The sequence below is a fragment of the Chinchilla lanigera genome, unplaced genomic scaffold, assembly GCF_000276665.1.
Source record: "Chinchilla lanigera isolate Chin_1 unplaced genomic scaffold, ChiLan1.0 scaffold00006, whole genome shotgun sequence".
NCBI lineage: Eukaryota > Metazoa > Chordata > Mammalia > Rodentia > Chinchillidae > Chinchilla > Chinchilla lanigera.
Genome location: NW_004955407.1, coordinates 30988626 through 31001250, shown reverse-complemented (window position 1 = coordinate 31001250; position 12625 = coordinate 30988626). Strand labels below are relative to the sequence as shown.

General features: G+C 48.0%; 1 protein-coding gene across 5 annotated transcripts in view; it reads left to right on the top strand.

Moving 5' to 3' along the window:
• Tiam1 (T-cell lymphoma invasion and metastasis 1) overlaps positions 1-12625 on the top strand; it is a 373652-nt gene that overhangs the window by 177170 nt on the left and 183857 nt on the right. For 3 of the 5 annotated variants that reach the window (XM_013504090.1, XM_005375658.2, XM_013504086.1), the window contains exons 1-2: positions 377-517; positions 4966-5136. The gene's annotated coding sequence lies outside the window, so the exon portion shown is untranslated. Of the gene's footprint in view, positions 1-376; positions 608-4965; positions 5137-12625 lie in introns of those variants that run through there. The other 2 variants (XM_013504080.1, XM_005375657.2) reach the window with 2 other exon arrangements.

Genomic DNA, 12625 nt, shown 5'->3' with positions numbered 1-12625 from the left:
TAGATGCTTAGGAGTTAGGTCGCCACTTCATAGACTAGTCGACCTTTCTGACTGGGGTGGGGGCTGCTGAGGGTTAGATATTTAAGGTTCCTAGTTTTTAAAATCCTTTTAACAGGCGTCGCTTTTTTTTTTTTTTTTTGGCCACTCTCCACCCCGCGAAATTTACACTTTGTGCCAGGCGACCAGGTTCGTCGACAGCAGCCTCTGACCTGGGAGGGATCAGTTTCCCCTAAGGATGCGGTCGGGGAGCGGGGTTCCCGGCGCTGGGAAAGCCCAGGGCGAGAATTAAACCCGAGAGGGAGGCGGGGAGACGCAGGGGAGGTGGGAGGAGGCGGGGAGGAGCGACGCCCGGGGCCGCACACCCCAGTGACCAGATTCCTCGCGGCGCAGCGCGGAACTTCGCGGGGACACCCACTCCCTCGCCGCCCGCAGCCCGGCGGCCGCGTCCTCCTTTCTCTGCTGAAGTTGGAGAGATGTGAGGCCGGACGGGCGAGCCCTGTGCGCCTGGCGGAGCAGGGTGAGCTTAAACGCCACGATCCGCTCCTGCCTCTAGCGAATCTCCTGGGGTTTGGGGTTCGGGGGCCCGTGTGGCCCCGGATGAGGACAGGTGAGAGCCCGGAGTCGGGTCCTGAGGCCCGGGAGCCGGAGCCCGGCGGGGGTGGCGAGCGGCGCCTCCCTCCTGCGTTCCGGGCGCCGCGCTCCCGGAGCCCGGGGTGCTGGCTCCGCGCACCGAGATCGGGGCTCTGGGAGCGCTCGGTCGTCCCTCTGCCTTCTGCCCGCGGGGATCGCAGCCCTGGGCTACCGGCTGGGGAAGGTGACGCGGGACCCAGGCCCCCACCTGGAGATGCGTCCTCCGCGCTGTCCCTCTGCGCCCGGGGCAACCCCCGGTCTGCATCCTTGTGAACGACCCGTGAGAGGGCTGGGGCTGGGGCGGGAGGAACTTCCCGGGTCTCCTCGGGGGCGCCTGGGAGAGACCTTGAAGTCCGGGTCTCATTTTGCATTTGAATGAGTGAGTGAGTCCGCAGGCCCTCTGGGCAAGGAGGTGTTATTTGTGTCTCTGGAACTTTTCTGAAGATGTCGTTGATTGCCTGAGGATTTCGGTAGGGCGTGGGGAGGAAGTGGGGCTGGTGATGGCGGCGGGGTGGGACCGGGGCAAGGGGCAGGGTCCTAGCCGTGGAATGATTGGGCCCAAACTGAGTTTCTTACCAGCACCCTTTCAGCGCGGTTGGAGCTGGTCTCAGGGCTTCTAGTGTGTCCATGGTCTTTGCTTGTGGTGTAGGGGTCAGATGGAGGTTTTGAGGATAACCTGGTTTCACTTATTTCCTATCTGGTCAGTAGCAGAAGGAGTTGGAGCCAGGATTGTTTTTTTTTTTTTGTTTGTTTTGTTTTTGGTAAGCTGAATCCTTCATAAACATTTTTAGAGATTCACCTTACTTTTAGGGCAAGAAATAAAAGTGAAGAAATGTCTGGGTCTTATGATGTTTTTAGAAAATCGAATATTCATTTAACAAATGTTTCTTTTCCAGTGCTGGGCCGATGGGATTAGGAGGTGTTAGCAATCGTTCCCTGGATGTCAGAGCGGGCTGTCTGGCTTTCTCTCCCTGCCTGCACTTGAACCTGCTGAGGAGACAGCTTGCTGGGGCCACCGTTAGCTCGCGGTGACCCTCTGGCTTTCTTGAAGTTAGAGATACATATGCAAATTTGAGATCTGGGCCTGGCACACCTGTTAGAGCCCTGTGCTTGAGCTCACAGGGCACCGCAGAAAGGACCCGGCAGGTCAGGTAGACAAGAAGTTGAGGCTACTTTCCCCACCCCCAGGAACCTTCAGGTACTCACTCGACAGGAAAGACAGCCAGGATGGATCTCATGATAGTGCTGGTGAAACTGACTAATAGATGGAGTTTTACGGAACAATACTCCTTAGCTGGAGAAAGGGGAATATGTGATTCACACACAGAAGGTTTTTAACCATTGTCACTTGAGATTGTTAGAAGGTATCATGCAGACACCACTGGGTCTCTTCTCCCCTCCTAGTACGTAGTCTGGTTTGGTTCCAGCTGTTTGTATCCCTTTTCTTAAAAAAACAAAACAAAAAAAACTTGTCCATTCAATCTGTTTAATAGGCATAGGATGATTAAAATTATTAGTAGTACTGTATTAGTATTATTATTTGTGGTTCAGAGGATTGAACCACTTATGCTACAGGCCACCAGTCCTTTGAAATTTTATTTTGAGATAAGGTCTCCCTAAATTGCCCAGACTGGCCTTGAACTTGCCATCCTTCTGCCTCAGCCTCTCAAGTAGCTGGGATCACAGGCAAGCACCACTGAACCCAGCTAAGTTATTTTGTTGTAGTAACGTGCAGAAATTTCCCCATTTTTGTATAAGAGTTTGCATTTATCGACATAAAGTTGTGCAGAATATCCTCTTATATTTTAAAAGACCATAGAGTCTGTAGGAATGTTTTCCTTTTCATTCCTGGCATTGACTGCTTTTGCTTCTTTTCTTTTCCATTTCCTTCCTTCCTTCCTCTGTCCAGTGCTGGATGCTGAACGCAGGTGTCTCATTGCTAAGCAAGTGCTTCACCCCCAGGCATATGTCTTAAATGTCTTCTTTTTCCTTCCTTCCTCCTTTCTTTCTTTTTTTTTTTTTTTCTTCTTTTTTTATGGTCCTGGGAATTGAACCCAGGGCCTTCAGTCTGAGCTACATCTCCAACCACAAATGTCTTTCATATTTGCCAAAGATGAGCTCAAATTGCAATCCTCCTGCCTCAGCCTGCTGAGTCACGAGGATTACAGACATGTACCGCCATCCCCTGGTCATGGGTCTCCATTGCTCTGGTTAACATATTTCAATTTTGCCTTCTGGAAGAACCAATTTTAGTTTTTGTTTGTGTTTTAATTGAAACACAAAGCCCAACTCCTTCCTTGAGTTTGTGTGCATTAAAAAAAAAAAACAAAAAAACAAAAAAACTCTGCCTTGTGGAACGAATAAGCGAGTCTGAGTTGGGAGGAGGAAGACGTTATGTGTTAGCTTCGTGTCTTTGATGTAGATTATGTTTTTCATTGAAACATACGTTCTGTTCATGAGCACCACACACATTGGACAGAATTGTTCCCAGGTCGGTTTGTGTATTCACTGGCGCACATCCTGGAAGTTGTCTTAGAAACATCTAGCTGGAATATGCCTAAGACTCACTGGTAATTTAATACGTCTGGTAGGTGCGTTCAGCCCACTCAACAGTACACATTTACCGTGTGCAAGAGAAGAGCAAATGTGCTCTAATGACTGCAGAGGAACATTTTGTTTTGGTTCATATTTAATGCATGAGTCTGAGCATTTTAAAGTCTTAGAATAACTTCTTTTAGAGGATGTGGTAGGATAAGATCAAGAGTGCTGGAATCAGAATGCTCTGGCTTTGAGTTCCTGTTCTGCTGCTCTTAGCTGTGTGGCCTCAGGAAAGTTGCCTGAACTCTCTGAACTTAACATTTCCTGAACTGAAAATCCACTCTCGGGGTCTGTGTGCAGATGTTGCTGTGAATTCGTGTAGGGTCCTGTCACGGGGTGTGGCATAAAGCAGGAACTTAATACATAGTAATACTGAGTGTGTTCTGTCTTCATAGGAACAACTGAGGTTCCAGGTCACTCTCTAGATTTTTATCTTATTTTCTTAGTTGATTGATGGTAAGTGGGCTATGTATTTTTAGCCCTCTGATTTTTATCTTGCTTTTCTAGGATTTTTTTCCCAAGCTCATCATATCTCCTTGAATGTCTCATTGCTCTGTTCTTTTATTTCTTTTCCTTTCAGTTCCTTTTCTTCCCTTTATTGTTTACTTTTTCTTTCTTCCCTTTCTGCCTTTTCTATCTCTTCCCTTCCCCTTCCTTCCATTTTCTTCCCTCCCTCCCTCCTTCCCTTGAATACAAAGCTCAGAACTTAACCAGGGCCTAGAAACACCTCAGTCCTTTGGAACTATGTGCACTGTTGAAGCCTAGAAGGGAAAATAAAAGCACAGGGCTGAGGCGCTCCCCTGGCTAGTATTCCTTCACCGAGGAGTATAGCGGTGTGCAGCTCACCCCTGCCTGAGCCATTTGGGCTCATCAAGTGAAAAGGCCCTGGGGCATGTATGCATAATTCATTCATATTTGTATATGCATAATTCATTTAAATGTATTTCTTTATGGGAAGAGGTATCTTTTGCTTTATGGCATGATGCTGAAGTTGTTCACCACTTCGCTCTGGGGGAGAGCCTCAGTTTACATTTCATGTAGTGAAGGGGCCTCAAGTGTGACGTTATTTTCCTGAAGACAGATTGATGATTTGCCCTTGGTCCACCTGTCCGCTATGACCACCGGTAACTGGTTTGTTCTAACTGTTGCTTTTATGACAGTGAAGAACAAAGAGGTGTAAGTTTGCATAGGTATTCTGCAATGCTTCTGCCTCTCCAGGAGCTTGTAAACAAGTGTTAGCATGGCTTGCATTCGGCGCAACTTTGAGGAAGAGGTTACCACTCTTGGGAAGTTTTATTTGCTGGCTGGTTGGATGTGGACTTATGAGATTTTGTTCTGAGTACCTTGGAATCATATGCACCAGTGTTTCCATAAATGAGGGGATTGGGTGGGCCGGAATGATCCGAGAAGGTGCCTCTTACAAAGCCACAGTGGGCATGAGGGCTGGTAGAGGGGTAGATGCCTCTTCGAGTATTAAAATACAAACTGCTTGGGGCTGGGGATTTAGCTCAGCGGCAAAAACGCCTGCCTGGCATGCGCAAGGTCGAGAGTTCGGTTCCCGGTACCGGAGAAAAACCAAAAAAAAAAAAAATACAAACTGCTTATTCAAATACTAATACTGAAGTATTGCACACCTATAGCATATGAGGCACTTTCCCTATGTTATCTCATTAATGTTGCTAGCAGTATATAAAAAAATGAACACAAACCCCACTATTTTCCTGTCTGCTCTTATAGGTAGAATCACTGTGGATTGAGATCCATCTTTTCAGGCCCTGAACGAAGAGGAGAAAGGTTAGTCCTATGGCCTGCGACGCTCTGAATCGCAGCTGTGCACCTAGGATGTGAGTGGCCCCAGCCGATGGCACCTTTGGACACCTTGACAAAGCCACTTCTGCTTGGAATGGGGTAAGTGTGTCATGGAGGAGCTATGTGTTCAGAGTCTTTACCGTAGTAGGGTTCTACCTGAATGTACCTCCCTTTGGGGGCAGGAAGATCATTAACAGTGACTGCTATTTTGGTGAGGGGAGTTGCTGGTTCTCCCCAGTAGCAAGCAGAGATTTTGAAATTGGTTCCCTAGGAACCTTCTGATGCTTCCAGGACCATTCTTTGGGTAGTTGCTATGGTTATATTGTTTTACAGACTTCAGAGGAAGATTCCCTACCTTTGTCTCCTTGCCTTCTCTTTTGCCTTCCTGTAAGATTCTAGGAAGGGGAAAAAGGGAACAGATTTAGGGCTGCAGAGGGAGAGAGTTGGCATTAAAATCTGCTTATTTGGGTTTTGGCTTGAGGGTTCATGTTATTTTTAACGGGCGGGGTAAGCCTTTATCCAAACTGCAAAGTGGGTTGAGGTGCAGTTTAAAATCTCATGGGCGCTTCAATGCTGTGGTCACACTGGACGTCTTCCTCGCATGAGGGGCTTGGGGCTTTCCTCAGGAAGGACCAGGGGTGAGTGTGTGTCCTGCAGTCTCCCTTCTCCAAGTTGGGGGATTGGCACTGTCCATGTAGTCCTCATTTCCTTCATGGGGGACGAAGGATTTAGATGACAGAGGTTTCTCCCTGTGCAAAGGAGAGGTTTCTCCCTGTGTTACTGTTGTTCTTTCCTGCTTTGCCTTGTTAATGGTGCGTTCGCATCATTATTATTATTTAACATCCGACCGGGTTTGGGTAGAATTCTGGTTGATCTTGACTTTGAAAGAAAACAGGAGGCAGAAGCACAGACACTTTGGAGGCCTGGCCCCGGCGGCTTCCAAATTTTCCCACCCAGCATTCCGGGCCGTGTTCTGGGATCTGCTGTGACTTGTCCCTCCCGTCTTTCCTGTCGCTCCTCCCTGCCGCAGTCCAGAGCCCGCCTGGTCACTCCTCCCCGATTGTTCCCAGCGGCTGCCAGACAACTCTCTTTCGTCACCCTGTGTATCACAACTGGGTTATGTGCGCTTTTCCAGAGGTTGAAATAAGGAAAACATCGATTAACTCTTTGTAGCACTTGCTGCCTGTGCCCTGCCCGTTGCTCTGGGAACTTTTCCTTTCTTGCAAATTCGCTCTCCCCAGGGCTGTGGCCCTACTTTGTTGGGAGCTGCCCTGAGGACTTGGGTCTCCTTTGACCAAGGGTCTGGGGGGTCCCTGTGCTCCAGATCACCTTTCTATAAGGTTAACTGAGAGGAAGCTCACACATTCCAGCACAGCTCTCAGGGTCCCCTGTCCTGCCTCCGGAGAGCCTTCTGTGGCTTCCCTCCCTGGCCCTGCTTCCATGCAGATGGTTTTCTCTGGAAATCCTAATGCATAAGCTAACAGAACTTCTCCACTCTGTTTTAAGTAACTTGTTGAAGGCTGAGGCAGGAGGAGTTTGAGTCATGCTTGGGCAACTTAGTGAGACCCTGTCTCAAAATAAAAGCTCAGAAGAGCTGGGGATGTAGCTCAGTATGAAGGCTCCAAGATCAACCCGCATTATTACCACCAGTAACCAAACCAAATGAAACAAAAGCAAACCAAACCAAATGCTCAAACAAAAACCAAAAGACCCCAAACACTTGACTTGTCTGTAGTGACAGAGTTGGGAAGTGGAGGAAGCTGGAGGATTTGAACCTGGGTACCCCAGAGCCAGAGTATATACTTGAACCGGTACGCCTCAGCGTGTTCCTCCGCAGCGGGACGGCTTGTTCTTGGCTCCCAATGTGCCTATGCATGCTTTGCGATGTGGCTGGACGGCCCTGTGGAGTAAGCTTTCCTGGGTCCTGTCTAGCGCCCTTTTTGGGTTCTCCCCGGTAGTAGCCTTCCGCTAGCTCTGTGCTGATTCAGACTTGTCCATTCCTGAAACTTATACTCTGGTTCATCCCAGCCCGCTGTCCCTCTGTTGCAGAACCAGCATTACCTGGCAGATGGCTGTCTTGCATATGTCCTCTCCCCTGGCAGCACCGTAAATCCTTGGGAACTGCAATGATGCCCTGTCTCACAAGGAAAATGTTTAGGGATTCTTTGGGGATCTGTTAAAAGCCGGTTGGAGCCGGCCACAGAAATGTCAGGGTTGTGCTGAGGTTCTTTGAATGAAGGGAGCTAACGTGGTTTAGGAGCCAGATTAAAAAAGAGCAAGGAACGGATCTGAAAGTTGGGTGCCCACCCTGATGCGCGCCTGTGTGTACTTTCTCACTGCAGCTGCTCAAGCTGAACCCTAGGATGGATGGATCATCCTTTGGCTTTGAGCCATCTCCTCGCAGGGGACCAGAGCAGATATACATGGGGGCAGTGCAGATCCTCTTCTCGTGCTTGTGAATGTGGTTGGACAGGTTCCATGCAAGTGGAAGGAGAAACTTAGGGAGTAACCCCCGCCCCACGCTTTAAAAGATAATGGAAATACCCTCAGCAGGGTACTGCGTGTGAAGTTTTAGCTCATGATGGGCCACAATCCACAGGAATCTCTCATTGCTTTTGTCGCCTGGGACACACTTCGGCTGCTACTTTAAGGCCATGGGAAGAGAGCTAGCCCAGGAGTAAGAATGCAAAGAGAAGCAGTTATGTACACTGAGCAGCTACTGTATATCTGGCATTCTTCTAAGTATCCTCTAAGAGAACACAGCATCCCTTGGTGCTTGGGGGAGTTGGTTCCAGGACTTCTCAACACCTGCTGTTCAAATCCCTTATATGAAATGGGATAGTGTTTCTGTACAACCTACGTGCGTCCTCCTTAGACTGTAAATCACCTCTAGGTTACTTACAATACCTGATGCAGTGTAAATATTACGTAAGGAGTTGTCATGCTCTGTAGTTGAGATGATTATGATAAGAAGAATGAGTCTGTGCTCAGCGCCGAAGTAATCGATGTGCAGTTGGTTGAACTGATGATTGCAGAGCTATGGATGTGGAGCACTGGCTGTGTAGGACTGAACCTTCCACCCCTCTGGCATGTGTAATTCTCTTCCTTAAGTCCAGGTGATGGAACCCAAGTGGCTTGACAGAAATCCCACCGTGGTGGCACTGCCTTTGGCTTTGATGTGCATTTTATCTGACTTTTGAGCATGGTGACCTTCAATTCTGGACATAAACAGAGAAGTTTAGATGAAGACATCTAATAGTTATATTAATTCTAGAACTTAGAGATTCTTGAGTTTATTTCTAATCTATACCTTTTCTGTGTTAGCCAGTTCCTCCTAGTGTTCCATGAATTCATTAGTCATATGCGTGAAATACCATGGTTAGATGTTGCTTTTTTGGAGAGGGGAGTAATATTTGAAAAAATTATGAAATTAGGGCTCTCCCTTTGGTCTCAGGCGCTCATCCACAAGTGAAGTGTTTTAGGTGGTTCTTGAAACACCGTTGGGAGAGTCAAGTCGTGTTTCTTCTCTCTAAGAAGCAGGAGACCCTCTGGCTACAGTGAGGACTTTCTTTGACTGTCTTGCTCCGTGTCATATGCAGCCTGGGATGTTGGTGCTGTGGGTCTGATGCTGCAGGACGCCCTTCCCTGGCCTGTCCCTCTCCTGCCCACACTGCATAAACATTGGCATGGCAGGGACAGATGGCCATTCTGGGGCTCCTTTGATGTCACATTTGGTTGCCTGGGTAGGGGGTAGGGTGTTTGCAGCCAGTCTCCACAGGAGGAGGAGAGGCTGCCTGGGAAATACCCACTTGACAGCGGGTAAACAAAAGCTTTACTCCGGAAAAGCTGGGTGCCCTGGTACATTTGCAGGCCGGACAGTAATGGAGTCAGATTTACATAAGTGTGTTTAGCTTGGGAAGAAGCCAGTCTTCCCAAAGCGCGGCTTCTCTGCTTCTGACTGATGCTCCTCAGAGACTGGTTTTCTTATAGGAGATGCGAATGAACTGTGTGGGGAATGGGGAAAGGACCGATGCGGCTGTAGATCATTACTGTCATAGCTGGAAAAGAATTCCATGCTGGAGGCCTGAGTTAGCTCTGCTGGAGGCTCAGGTGAAGGTGCCTGAAGGACCCCAAGGGAAAGCATATGGTGCCCCCAGCAGCACGATTCTCTGCTGTTCAGACAGGGTCAGTCTATGTAATGAGGGCTGGAGGCTTTGATCGCAAGAAAGAAGCAAGCTAATGAAGAACAGTGCCCAGACGGGCAGTGCAGGGAGGCAGTGGAACCCCCTGCAGGGAACTGCGAGAGGGGACAGTATGTTAGCATCGGGTGGGATGCTTTGTGGTGCCCCTTGCCAGGGCTCCCTGGAGGGGAGGTAGCTGCGATCGTCCACACGCAAACCAAGCCTGAAGCCCAGGCCAAGCGAGACGCTTCAAGCCCCGGAACTCCAAGGAAAGCTTTCCTGATCCTCGCCCTGGGATAATAATTATTGCTCTTTCATTTTCTAATATACTTATTGCAATCCCAACAGGCCAAATTAAGGTAATATGTTCAGCTTACCGGAGTAACATTTAGTTGCTGTGCTTTGTGTTAATTTTTTTAGGGGGCTGGTGAGTTCGTTGATTAATTCTTTCAGCAACTCCTTCATTTTGCTGCGATGTGACATACAGCTGACAGTAAGCTGACGGGGTGGCAGGGAGGAAATGAAGGCCGTACAGAGTCAAGAGGGAAGCAAGTGAAGGCGGAGACCAGAAGTTTGGTAATTTGGAAGAGTCAGAACTCTGGCCACTGAGCTGTAAGGGGTACCGGTGCAAAATTCTTAACACTAACGTTCTTACTAATTTTTCTGCTAGTCGTGGAGAACTTACTGCTTGCCAGGCACAGTTGTAAGTGTGAAGTATGAAGTCCTAAGTTCTAAGGGTTGAAGCTTTACAGTAAAAGTGAGTTATGGTCATACCAATTTGACCTCCGAGGAAATGGGTACAGAGGGAAGTCAGGGGTACCACCTGGCTGATATGCATTTTTGATTTACCAGGTTGTCACCTCACGATGGGTTTGCTTGGGAAGTAACCCCATGGTACGTTGAGGAGCATCTGTGTTCATTTCCTTTTACAAGTACGGGGCAGATAACGGGTACTGCTTCTTAGTATTTCTGCTTTGTGGCTCCTCAGCATTTAGAGGAAGCTACTTTGTGCAGATAACCTGATGGGCCATTTCGTCCTGAAAAGATCCAACCAGCTGACTGCTTTTTAGGTCATCGGAGGGTGACTTTTATGACCGCATAAACAGCATGAACACTAGTGTGGGAGATTTCTTACTAAGCTCCCTGTTGATGGCTTGAACGTTTTGTTCTGGGTGGTTCCAGTGTTTCTGTTGCTTCTGCTAGAAGTTGAAATTGTTCCTATGCAGGGCAAAGCTTTTCCCTGTAGTTAAAAAGACATGAACGACATGAGTGAGGGGATCTATGATAATCTCGGTCACTTATGTCCAAGTCAAATGATTATCATTGTTTGCTAGTTGGTTTTCTAGGAAATGTGAAAATGTGCAGGGGACAAGAAGGATATGAAGAGCTGGGTGTGGTGGTGCACACCTGTAATCCTAGCACCCTGGGAGGCTGAGGCAGGAGGACCGTAAGTTTACCTCAGTCTGGGCAATTTAGTGACTTTGTAAGATCCTGTCTCAAAATAAAAAATAAAAAAAGGGCTGAGGAAGGAGCTCAGTAGCTCAGTGTGAAGGCTCCGGGTTCAATCCCCAGCAATCCCCCCTCACCTTCTCCCCATCAAGAGACTCACATTTTTTGGCCTGGGCTTTTCTCAGCTCTGACTTTAGGTGCATCAGTTGCTCAGGACTGAGAGTCACATCCTCTGGGCCCTTGTGACGCCTAGAAGTTTCTCTCGGGCTTGGAATGCAGACCTGTAACACACCTATTACGTATGTATCAAGGCCCAGCTCTTAGCTTGGTGCTATGGTGTTCATTTGCACATTTCTTATGTATTTGTTGGAGACTTAGGCCCCGTGCCTGGATCTTACATTTTTCGTAGTGTCGTTACAATCCTGTGTTATTGTCCGATTTTGCTTTGGTATCTTTCTTTCCTTTTTACTCTAGGTGTAGGAGGTTTCACGTAGCACATAAAAATGGAAACGAAAGAAAACATAAGATTTGGGAGTAATTTTCAGCAGTTGAGAAATTACACAAAACGGAAAAACACCCCCTTTTGTTGCTGGCCCAATGAGGAGGAGGGCGCAGGAGCGCAGGCCTCATATTTTGAAGTAATGACCAGAATGCATCATATGTGGTTGTGGGCCTTCGGGTCACAGAAAGCGAGGTGCCAGGCTGCGTGCTGACCGCGTCCCTCCTCCCAGGAGCGTCCAGCTGGCGTGGGAGCTCAGATGTCGGCCTCTCACCTGTTGGAAGTGGACGGAAGTCCTGCAGATGGGAGCCAGTCTCCGAGCCCGTCTGCTTACCCATGTGTGGGGGCTCCTCTTCAGCCTTCTTTTTCACTCCCAAATGGGAGGAGGCCCAGGGATACTGAGATCCCAGTGAAGACAGGGGCAGCTTTAAGGACAGGAGCCGCATTGCAAATGCCTTCAGATTTCTTTATTTTTCATACTGGCGATTGAACCCAAGGCCTTTGCGCTGAGCTCTATCCCCAGCCCTTCTTTATTTGGAGACAGGGCTGCTCTCCGTTGCTAAGTTGGCGAGGCTGGGCTTGAACTTGCAGTTCTCTTGCCTCAGCCTTCAGAGTGCTGGAATTACAGGTGTGCCACGCCTCAGTTAGCTCAGGTTTGGTTTTTAAAGCCAGTTTGCATACAGTACTTGGGGGTTCTCAGTCCTTAGTCCTTGGTAGTTTAGGATCCGTCAAACCAGAAGTGCATTTTGATTTTGAAAAGTGTTGAGAAATGGATTCTTCTGGACAATCATTTCTTAAAAGGCGATTGGGCTCTTGGACATGGCTTTCATCCTCTTTCCTTGAGTTTCCCTGAGGACTGTGGCTGGAGGTCCTTGGAGCAGTGTGGCCTGAGGCCCGCAGTCTGGCTTGGGGTGATAAGTTCCTCTTCTCTAACAGATGGCCTGTCTCACTCAAGATGCCTACATTAAAAAAAAATTAAAATAACTTTACTGAGCTGAAAATGTACATGCAACACAATTTACAAACTTAAAGTGTAAGACTCAGTAGGTTTTAGCACACTGACAGAACTGTACAATTATAACCACAGTCACACTTAGGTCATTTTTGTTATCCCAAATCAAAATATTCCACCTAGTAGCTGTCATCTCCTCATCCTTCCCCGGTCAAGTCTAGGTATCATGGGGCTGGGGATTTAGCTCAGCGGCAAAAGCGCCTGCCTGGCAAGCGCAAGGTTGTGAGTTCGGTTCCTGGTACCAGAGAAAAACGAAAAAAAAAAAAAAAAAAGTCTAGGTATCCACTGGGCTACTCTCTGTCTTCATAGATTTTCCTATTTGGGAATTCACTCATTCACTCACTCATTCATTCATCTTTCACTCATTCATTCTTTCACTCATTCACTCATTCATTCACTCATTCATTCTTTCACTCATTCACTCATTCTTTCACTCATTATTCTTTC